The following is a 12,285-nucleotide window of genomic DNA, read 5'->3' on the forward strand; positions in this document are numbered from 1 at the left end:
TATGGAACTCACTGCCGCTCGAACTAAGGTCAATTACCAACCACATGATGTTTAGGAAAAACCTCAAGACCCTTCTGTTCCCCAGCTACTAACTGCCCTCCCATCTTTGGACACAGTTTCTTACTCTCTCAATACTCGCAGCTATAGCGCGGAGATACCCCTTCGGGGGTCTAGTCTGGCGCTTTATAAGCATATAAAATAAATAAATAAATAAATAAATAAATAAATTGCATTTGCCTCATCAGGGACATCTAGGGACGGCGATGTGAACTGCAGCTTGATGTCTAATATTTTAAATGCTATTGCATTTGCCTCATTGGGGACAACTGGGGACGACGAGGTGAACGGCAGCTCTTTGTAGAATTATTTGGATACTATCATATTCACTTCCCACTGCTAATCTCGTCCCATAATGCCTTGCAGGGGCTTGATCCCAAAATCATCACCTCTCTCACTGCTTGCTGGAAGCTAATTTCACTTTGGTGAAATGACTATATGCATTTTAGCATGTAGAAATACTTGTTATTTTACCTTGAATATATGAGGTTTCTGTTTTAATAATTGGAAATCTGACGGAACGAAATATTGCGGATTTATTGTACTAAGTTTGTGCCAATTCCGCCCACCCCTACTTTAAATACCCCTGCACCTCATAATCATAACCCACCCTTACTCTATAAAATACCCCAACACCCTTAAACACTAACTCATCTTAACCCTATAAATATACCCTGTACCTCAAAACCCAAACCTACCCCTGAACCCTAACAATACCCCTGTACCCCAAAACCCAAACCTAGCCCTGAACCCTATAAATACCCCTGTACCTCTAAACCCAAACCTACCCTGAACCCTAAAAATACCCCTGTACCCCAAAACCCAAACCTACCCCTGAACCCTAAAATACCCCTGTACCCCAAAACCCAAACCTAGCTATGTCAAGAATTTAGCAGACGTTAGTTTTTGGAGAAAACAGCAGTTTTCTCCAAAAACTAACGTCTGCTAAAATGCTAGGGCATCCTTGCTGATAGCGCTAAGCCGTGCTATTGATGTCCTGACCTGTAGTGTATGTCAGGAACGCCCACTTTGCATCTCATTAGAGGTGCAAAGGTAGGCGCAGTGCAAAAGGGTGCTAACATCATTAATGCTAGATATCAAAAAAGGGTTTTTTGTATCAGAAGCTAATCAGCATGAAATACGGGGTTTTTTGTGAGACATTGGATAAAAAGTTGGATTCCTTAACGGAGAGAACCAAAGTACTCAAGATTCAAGAAAACCGTTGAGGAACTAAAAAAGGATCTTGCGACTAATAAAATGGAGCTCCAAACTTTGCGTAGAGAGGAGCAGGGTCACCAGGAAAAATTGGAACAATTAGAGAATAATTCTAGACGGAACAATTGGAGGATTCTAAATATTCCTGAAGGAAGTGAGAGGGATGATTTAAAATTATATGTGGTGACTCTCATCAAAGCTGCAGTTCAGCTAGATGAGAGCGAGTCCGACATCCTAAAAGACATACAAAGAATACACAAAGACCCATTTCGAAAAGCGCCGGGTAGAGTGAAGCCAAGAAAGATCCTTATCAATTTTCAGACATATGCACTGAAAGAAAAAAATCTTACATCTGCATTAAAGTTAAAATCATTGAAAGGCCCAGATTATACATTTGAAATAAGATCAGACCTATCACAAGCGACTTTAGACAGACAGTGAATATAATAAAGAGAGAGCACAAACCTTTGAGGCGGGTAATCTCAGGAACCACAGCACCAATCACAACACCCAATACAGCGTTGGAAAGGGCAGTTGCAGCAGAAGGACATAGGCTATGCAGACGCCCACCATATACATTTAAAAGGTAAAAGAACCGTGCCAGCAAAGTAGTCCCTTGTGGGCGTATCTGCATTGTGCTGTGGGTGTGTGCTGCGGGCGTGACAATCTCAAGGGGCATTCCGTCACGAGTGTTGTTTTTTCTTCCCAGGTTCTTTACATTCCTGCTCCCTTTAAATACTAATTCAGTGGAGGTCCCATTCTCTTAGAACCACCCCAAGCACAGTTATGGGCAAAAATACAACTAAAAGGCCCTGCAAAGCATTATGGGATAAGATTAGCATAATTATTAGCATTCATGAAAGGGTTTCAATGTTTTTAAATTTGCCTCATCAGGGACATCTTGGGACGACGAGGTGAACTGCAGCTTGATGTATAATATTTTAAATGCTATTGCATTTGCCTCATCAGGGACATCTAGGGACGGCGAGGTGAACTGCAGCTTGATGTATAATATTTTAAATGCTATTGCATTTGCCTCATCAGGGACATCTAGGGACGGCGATGTGAACTGCAGCTTGATGTCTAATATTTTAAATGCTATTGCATTTGCCTCATTGGGGACAACTGGGGACGACGAGGTGAACGGCAGCTCTTTGTAGAATTATTTGGATACTATCATATTCACTTCCCACTGCTAATCTCGTCCCATAATGCCTTGCAGGGGCTTGATCCCAAAATCATCACCTCTCTCACTGCTTGCTGGAAGCTAATTTCACTTTGGTGAAATGACTATATGCATTTTAGCATGTAGAAATACTTGTTATTTTACCTTGAATATATGAGGTTTCTGTTTTAATAATTGGAAATCTGACGGAACGAAATATTGCGGATTTATTGTACTAAGTTTGTGCCAATTCCGCCCACCCCTACTTTAAATACCCCTGCACCTCATAATCATAACCCACCCTTACTCTATAAAATACCCCAACACCCTTAAACACTAACTCATCTTAACCCTATAAATATACCCTGTACCTCAAAACCCAAACCTACCCCTGAACCCTAACAATACCCCTGTACCCCAAAACCCAAACCTAGCCCTGAACCCTATAAATACCCCTGTACCTCTAAACCCAAACCTACCCTGAACCCTAAAAATACCCCTGTACCCCAAAACCCAAACCTACCCCTGAACCCTAAAATACCCCTGTACCCCAAAACCCAAACCTAGCCCATAACCCTTAAAATACCCGTGTACCCCAAACCCCAAGCCTACCCTGAACCCTAAAAATACCCTGTACCCCAAAACCCAAACTTAGCCCAGAACCCTAAAATACCCCTGTATCCCAAAACCCAAACCTAGCCCTGAACCCTAAAAATACCCCTGTACCCCAAAACCCAAACCTAGCCCTGAACCCTTAAAATACCCCTGTACCCCAAAACCCCAACCTAGCCCTGAACCCTAAAAATACCCCTATACCCCAAAACCCAAAACTATATCTGAACACTTAAAATACCCAAACACCCCAAAACATATACCTCAGTACCCCAAAACATATACCCCTATACCCATACTTGCCTTATCCAAACATTTTTAAAAAACATGCTTTTATCATTCATGCATTCGTTGAAAATGTATGCGTGGTAAAAGCATATAAAATGTAATGCCATGCGTTATAATGGCATTGCGGAGTCATGGTACTTTCGTAATGAAAGTATGCGGAGTGATGGTATGCGGAAAGAAAGTTGGGGAATAATGGGTGTTTACCCTCCCCCGTAAGTACATTGGTGTCACAGCGGCCCACATCTCCAGCAACATACTTTTTCACCACCGATTGGAATCAAGTTACAACTAGTAACAAAACCCATTGGAATCAAGGAAGTAGCATTTGATACTGGCACTGTAGGAACTGGGGTCACCAGTTCCCCGGGGGTAGCCTGGCACGAGCAGGTAGGCACCCGAAAGCTTAGGTGTTAAGTGACTACACAGCATACACTCACTGAGACAATAAAAGGCACGCAATGACTCACGCCACTCCAGTGTGTTTGATTAAAAATCAAATAACTTTGATATAAGATTAAGGTTCAGGAGTAGAAAATCACAGTATCAATTAGTCACTAAAGCATTTCATAGGAGGGGAGAAAAGGGGGCAGTTCAATATCCAATTTAACATGTGACCATGACATTTCATTAGAAAATTAGCATTTCATTGGTTAACAATCAACATTTCATGAAAGGATTCAGCATCTCATTAAACAGGAGAAAAAATCTCAGTAGGTATGGAGAAATCACCATGTCATCAAGTAAGTAACCTGTTCCGTAGGTCACGCAGTTAACCTCTCACCCAACAAGGGTGAACATTACCTAAAACTCCCTAGCAGGAATAAACAGTGCATTTAATGAGGATAAAACCTAGCATTAGATGTAAAGCATTTTATCAGTAGCAGGAAAACTTCATTAGCCAGGTTACACCATGAATAAACAGATCCTTAAGTAGGAATCAACATTTCACTAGAAATCAGACAGGAATAATAACATTTCATTAATCCTAAATAACCATTTCCTTTACCATATGTGGGGAATTCCAGCAGGCAGGAACAAGCAGTGCCTAAGGTAAAAGGAGCATAGATACACTAGGCATCAAGAATCAACGTTCCATTTAGGTAAAACATTTCGTTAGCCACAACATTAGGTTGGAATAACTCTTTTCCTGTACCAGGAGTAAAACATTTCATGCAGAATAACCAGGTCATCAGGCCACACCAATCATGGCATTAGGCAGGGATAAACAACCCTGTCATCTGGTAAAGGCGAACACTTCCTCACGTCAGAATAGAACTTTCTACATGCACTCAGGAAGACCCAAGACATTAGAGCTCAGACACCATCACATTAGGTAAGACCCAAACATTTCCTAATCAGGAGTAAATAGGTCATTAGAAAGTAAAACATGTCCTCAATCAGAGGCAACACCCCATAAGGTAAACATGACAATTTCATCAACAATGCAGCATCTCTTAATAATCATTTGCCTGCAGGAGTAAAGGGATGTGATTCTTTAATCACCACAGCATATCGCAATAACCCTGTCAGGAAAGAAAATAGCGGTGCCCTACACTGCAGCAAACATTCCAGTAGGTAACCGTAGGCATTCAGGGATTGCAGCACTAACCAGGAGCTCTACCTGTTCATTAAAGGTAAAACATTCAATTAGCAGAAGGTGACATTTCGTTAGTTAATGGTAGGTACTCATAAACCATTGCATTAAATAAGCAATGAGCCCTTCACCCCACAATAAACGTTTCCTTAAACAAGAGCAAAGCATTAATCCCAGCTGCAGTAAGTCATTCTATGCAGCAGTAAAACCTTTCATCAGGAACATCTATCTCCATATGCAGGCAATCATTTCATTAGACCAGAGGGTATTTCATTAACCATTTGGCAGAGCATCTCTCTTCAAGGCAAAAATAACCAGGGCCTAGGGTAGATGAGCATTTCATGGAATCAGAAATAAACGTGCCCTTAAATGGGACCACCCATTTTATTATAGCTCCACAGGCATTTAGTGACTGTTCTTTCAAGCAGATCAAACACGTGGAGGCCTAATTAAGCCTGGAACCTTACCCCAGGCAGGGGTTAACTTAATCCAGCCCCAGGTCTGGGAGCCTTCCGGAGTCTTAGTCCCGTTCAGTGGGGGGGATTCTTTGGGGGCTAGTTAGGGCCAACGGGGCCCAATAACAGTTTTCCCAATCTCACCGGGCCAGCAAGGCCCAACTTCAACTTACTCCCCGGGAGGGGCGAACTCGGGGCCTTCTCCGGCCTTCCGCCCACCTCCCCGGGGTTTGCTCACTCTCCGGGCAGTATTCCGGGCCAACAGGCCCAGCTCAGTTTTCCCCGAGGGGAGCAGCGAGCACAGGACCTCCTCGAGTCCTCCGCCCTCCCCCGGGCTTTACCTGACGTCTTTGGCTCCCGTGGGAGCCCTTGTGAAGATGCGCCGCCGGGCGTTGAATCGTGCTCTTCTTACGAGCCCTCCAGTGGATTGGGGCTAGTCAGGGGAGGCCTGCACTACTCCTGCGCTCTTCTCGGGGCCTCCCCGCAGCCCCGATGTTGCTCCGGTCCTCTTAGGGGTCTCCTTTGTGGCCCCATGCCGGGGACCAATCAGCGACTGCTGTGAGGGGGCGCGCCCGCGACCGCCAATGGCAACGCGGCTCGCGGGGCGTCCCAGCCCTCCTCCAATCGCCCGCAATGCAGGGTGATGACGCGGCAGGCGTCTCTCGCACCACGTGACGGGGGAGCTGCCGGCTTCGGCCTAACGTGGCCTCAAGGAATGTTGCGGCGGCCCTCTCCTCCTCCTGGGTGACAAAAGCGGCACCGGCACCAACAAGAGAGCGCCGGGCCGCAGCGACAAGCAAAAGGCCTCATGAGCCCCCGGGCAGCGGCGGTGATTACGTCCCTCAGCCAAGCGGCGGCGGCCCTCTCCTGGCACCGGGGGCCGCCTGGGGGCAAAACACAGCGCTCTTCAAAGGGCGTAGCAGGTGAGCGATCGAGGGGCAATCACGGCGCTTGCAGGATCAGCGCTTCACGGAGCTCCGCAGCGCTTCAGGCATGGGGGAGCAAAACAGTACAGGCCACAGCAGCTCGTGGCAGACCAGCGCCTGAGGCAGTTATAACGCTGGTAAGGCAGCTTCTTTAATTGCGCTTATCAAAGGGCACTGCAGTGCAGTCAGATGTAGTAAATGAGGCAATTCATGCAGGACAGGCCACACGACAGTGTCAGAATAGCGCAGGGACCCAGGTGAAGGCAGGGGGGGCGCAGGTGCAGCACACTCCAGTACCTGGTGAATCCCCAGTAGTCCTGAAGCAGTTAGAATTCCTCTTCTTGGCGCTTGGTGGTTTTTGCGCCCTTGTAAATATCAGTTCCTTGTTACTTGAAGAAGGGGTTGAGTTGGAGACTGCAGGCAGGCTTCCTCTGCAGGTCACTGTAGATGGACCCTGGGGTTCCCTAGCGCCGGGCCAGATCAGGGGGCTAGTCTAGGACACCTCACCCAGCTTAAGAGGCAGCACCTAAATCCTGTCACTCCCAGTAGCATAGGTTCCTAACTGGGCCCTCCCGCCTAAAACTCCTGCGTGGGTTCCCCAGGTCAGTGATGCCCCAACTGACTGGAAAGTTTTCCCTCCCTTGCTTATATAGGCCCAGGTCAGGTGACCACCCTCTAAGGTGGCTAAACTAGGCCCCGCCCTTATTCTAGAAGGTGCCAGGAGCTTCCCTACTCTAACTGTGGGCAGGCAAGGCAGGCTGGAATGGCAACATTGTTTGGAGTCCCTGCCAGCTCCTGGCAACTAGAATGCGCCTTAACAAGACCACACTGCAGTCACAGGGGCCTATGGAAGCCATGTTGAAGGTAGAGCACCTGTACCTAACATTGGTTTTAATAATACACAGGGCATTACAACCTTGCAGGGCCTATACAATTACATTATAAAAGGGGACATCTTGAATTCGGGGAAGCAAAAAGCAAAAAAAATTCTGTGAAAAGGGCCAAGTCCAACAGGCACCTTATGGAGACCATGGACGGAGAGTTCACGCTGGCTGAGGAACTGTGGGGAACATACTTGCTGAGGGAGCAACGGCAGAATATTTGGGAAGTATCTATGTGCACACTTTACCTCACTGTTAAATCTGCTTTTTTAAGAAGGAACCACAGGCCATATTATCAAGACCGGCGATAACATTATCACTGCTTTAGAGGCAGGAAATTGCCGCTAAAGCGGCGATAAGGGGCTTGATAATATGTCCTTGTGAATTCCCATAGAAGCCCAGGTCCACACAAGACATCTGCTGTTTTATGCCATGCTACTGGCAAGAAGAGAGATCTGTCGTAAATGGGTGAGCAACATATCTCCGCAGCATTCTGAATGGTTGGAATCCCTTGTCCAGGATGGATTTATTAGGAAAAAAAGCTAAGAAGAAAGATTTCTGGAAATTGTTGTTGGCATGGATGGAGTCCCCAGATAGGACAGTGTAGAACTTGAAGGGTATTGTGGATCAAGAACATAGTTATGTCCAATGATTATACCAGCATTTCTACTCTGGTCTACTAAAGAGTTTTTTCCTCGACATTCCAAATTCTAAAGCAGCGTCGGTGTATGCCCTTACGCCGAGTGAGAGATATAGCCGCTCGAAGGAATATGCCCATTGTAGTAAGCTCAACAGTGGTCAGTATCTTTCTCAGTTAAAGGGCTGAAAAATCTGGACATAGAAACCTTCTAAGGTGAATGAGGACAAAAAAAACTAAAAAACATTGAAAATAGTCTGTGTATGTGATTGTATGTGTAATGTAAACATAACTAAATGACAGTGTCCAACCTGTGACAGTGGTGGACATGACAGAGTATGTGAGATGATGTGCATATCAGGTGTCACACATCTCTTGCTTTACATGTTCCTATTCTGTCAACCTGTTGCACATGTAATTGTTCACAGAAACACTAAAGTACCATAATCTTTCTGTGGATCCTTTGAATATTTAATGTTTGCTAACATTCATGAAGTCAGACACTAGTGAGTTGTACTCTACCCCACTATAATTGCTATGTCACCATAACTTGGTAACGTCTGTGTAGGGTACTGAAGCTGTGAGAAGTATCTAAGGGCATATTTTTAAATTGAAATCTGTTTTTGAATGATCTGTAGCTTCAGTTGTGTTCACATTTCATGTTCTGTTTGTCTCTAAACATGTTGCTTTGTACATTGTGACCTGACATCAAATGCGTTTACACTCTACACATTGGTATCGCAGACGACCGGCTGTCCACAGGCCCTTTCCAGACCTGGAAACCATGGAAGAATGTGACACCATGAGAAGTACAGCTTCACAAGGCCAATTATTGAACAGTTGACTGTATAGTTGTCACCTCATCTGAAGCCTGGTCGGCCATATGCAACTGCACTGACGCCTAAAGTGAAGGTTTTTTTTTTGTTAAAAATTTTTCTTTTATTTAATTTTCAGGTTAAACACACAGCATCAGTGGCATCATTACACATGAACTTCAGGACATATTGCTTGTATCTGCAGTCTAGGTCTCCCTAGGATCTACAGGTTTTTATAACTGATAGCAGTACATGACAATCATTACTTTTTAGCTTTTTGTCAAATCCTATGTTTCCTTTTTGTTTTTTGTTGAATAAGTACTCTATCTTACCACATTTGCAGGTTCTTTTTTGCTTAAACATTATACAACTGTATAAGAACCCTCCCACCCCCCAACCCCCTTCCCCCGCCATACCCCGCCCAACCCCTCCCTTGCAGCCGGGTCCATAAAAAAGTAGAAAAAAGATAAGGTCTGAGTCACATACTCCCTATGGTAGGTCACAGTGTGTCCCCTCATCCTGAACTGGAGCCTCCCCCCGCCCAGTGGGCACTGACTCCAAACCGTCCTGGGTGTCTCGTCCCACAACCTCCTGGAACATTGCCCTCCAAGCCAACAAGACCTCAGGTAGTTTGCCATCCCTCCTAGTATTCCACATGTGCCCTTCCTCTGCCAGTGCCCACTCCCGTAGATCCGCCCTCCATTTCTGCAGCGTCGGGCCCTGTGGGGACAACCAATGAATTGCAATACGACGCCGGGCTGTGACAAGGACTAACATTAGGAACCGCCTGCTTACCCTCCGTTTAGGATCCCGGGGGATCAATCCTAGGAGGCAGGCACGCGGTTCCAGGTCTACGATCCATCCCATCACCCTCGCCAGAACCTCCAAAACCAACACCCAATAAGACTGGAGCACACGGCACATCCACACCACGTGTATAAAATCCGCCCGTACACTGCGACATCTCGAGCAGCGGGAGTCTCTGGTATTATCCATGGCCTGGAGCCGCTTGGGCGAGAGGTAAGTCATGTGTATAATATTATACTGGATTTGCTTAAAGTGGTTGCTCATTGACCCCTTCCGCACACCTTCATGTATTTTTTCCCATTCTCGGGGGGTAATCTCCTGCGGACACACCTGCTGCCACTTATCTTCTACTCTCAGGGGCCGCAACTTTTTATCCTCTCCTAATGCCTTGTATAGGTGAGTCACAAACATATGGCCCTCCGCCATCACCAACATAGTGACCAGAGTGCGGGTGTGCACCGGAGGCTCCGGGAACGAAGGCCAGAGCTGCCATGCCGTTGCCGCTTGTTTAGCGTATTGGAGAATTTGCCCCGGTCCCAGCTCAAAGGAAGTCACCGCCTCCTGATAGGTGATAAATTTATCGTCCGGATAAAGGTCAGCCAGCATTAGTCAGCCCCCCTCCTTCCACTTGTCAGTGGACATGACCTGTTCTATCCGGGCAAAGGGAGGTATCAGCCAGAAATCCATGTCAAGGGCGAACGGTCTGTTGCGAATCAAGCGCTGCACTACTCGATCCCAGATCGTGGCCACCAACGGCGCTAGCGGGGGGCCTTGGTCTCGTTGCCCCCCCTGCCAGAGCAGCGCTCCCAACTGCCCACTCCCATAAGTACCTGCCAGCAAGGACCTCTACCAGGAGGGGTCCATATCCAGCCATGCAATAGCATGTTGCAGTTGTGAGGCAAAGCAATAGAGTTCCAGATCCAGGACTTCTAAACCCCCGGCGCCCCATCTACGCTTCAGGACCTCTAGACTCACCCTACACCGCTTCCCGTTCCAAAAGAGGAGAACTAATAGGGAATCCAGGTCTCGAAAGACCCGGTGCGGCAACTCATAAAAGGACCCTTGCATCGTGTATAGACAGCGCAGGAGGACCACCATTTTGATTAGGGCGATCTTCCCCATCAAGGAGAGCTTAAGGGTATTCCAGAAGGTGATGCTCCCCTTCAGGCCCCGGATTATCCTAGCCATGTTGCCTAAAGGGAAGGTTATGGCAGTTTTACATTTCTTTGCCACTGGTACATTTCAATACACAGTGGCAACATCTGGTGGGATGTCAAAATCATGTTCAGCAGTGGTCTGTGAGATGTTTTGGGGGCATTGCTGCATTCCATGTGCCAATGCATGAAGTTCCCAACACCTAGAGAATTGGCAGACATCAAGGGGGAATTCTATGCATTGGGACGGATCCCCCATATAATTGGCTCCATTGATGGCACCCACTTTGGGTTGGTGCCACCACCACAGGCTAACAAGGTTGTGTATTGCAACCACAAACATTACCACTCGATTAATGTCCAGGTGGTATATTTGGTTGACATGTCCATCTTCCACGTCTGTGCACGTTTCCCTGGATCTGCACATGATTCGTACATCACGAGTAACAGTGCCAGCCCCCGTTTGATGTACCAGCTACAATCTGACAGTGCCTGGCTTGTTGGTAGGTGATGTGGCATGTGTGTGCTGTGTTGTGTATAGATTGTATGTCAGATAATGCTCTGTCACCAAAAACGTAATCTATTTTCTGTTTTCAATGTAGGAGACTCTGGGTACCCCAAGCTCCCTTTGTTACTGACACCACTCCGTAACCCAGTCACCCCTGCCAAAATGCGGTATAATGAGGCACATGGTAGGAACCGGTGAGTCATTGAGCAGGCTTTTGGCCTCCTGAAGACAACATTCCAGACGGGAGGAGCCCTATATTATGCACCATTGAAGGTGTGCAACATTATCATAGCTTGCTACAAGCTCCACAACCTTGCTATACGGAGTGAAATTCCACTTATACAGGACGATGGAGACCAGCAGCTGCCAGCGAGGGAGGATCCTGGACTGGGACATGACAACAGTGGGGATGATGATGATAACGTGGATTTGAGACAACAGCTCATCAACAACTACTTCACATGAGTGTAGGTATGCAATGAAAGTAAGGGACTAGCAACAAGTGTTTGATGATGTGTTGGTGATGCACAATGTATATGTATGTTTGTGAGTGTATGAAAATTGCCATGATGTTAGTTGTATACGTTTTTGTGAGATGGAAAAGTTGAGATGTACAGTGTTACCGTGAATCATAGCTAGTGTCTACACTGAAAATATTGTGTTTCAGATGACATTGTTTGCTAAATTGAACAGGCTTAGTCCTGTGTTTCTAACTCTGTTCTATGTTTCTCCTTACCAGTGTCATTTGATGTGCCAACCATGCGAGTTGTGACCTCACCAGGCCCTGATTCTATGACTTTTTTGTAAATCCATGGCACACACTTTCGTTTGGACTGATGGACATTTTTCTTCACTTTAGAGCATGTTCTTACTGTGTGATGTCCTTTGAAATTGGGTTAATGCACCAGGTTGTATGAGTAAAATAAACCTAGGCTACACAGTGATTTGTGCCTTGTCTGTTTTTACACATTCAAACGTTATTTTGAAACTAAACATGCTCCATGATGCACTGTTTTAATAAAAAGGTTTGTTTAGTATGTTCATAAATGGTGCTAGTATTTTAAGCAATAGGCTAGCATTGCATCTGTAACATGTCCTATGGTTTGTACCTAGGCAGTGAACTCCGCTCCGTTTGCAGAGATTTGTTATCTACGCATTCCCTCTAAAACAC

The sequence above is a fragment of the Lissotriton helveticus genome, chromosome 1_1, assembly GCF_964261635.1.
Source record: "Lissotriton helveticus chromosome 1_1, aLisHel1.1, whole genome shotgun sequence".
Lineage (NCBI taxonomy): Eukaryota > Metazoa > Chordata > Amphibia > Caudata > Salamandridae > Lissotriton > Lissotriton helveticus.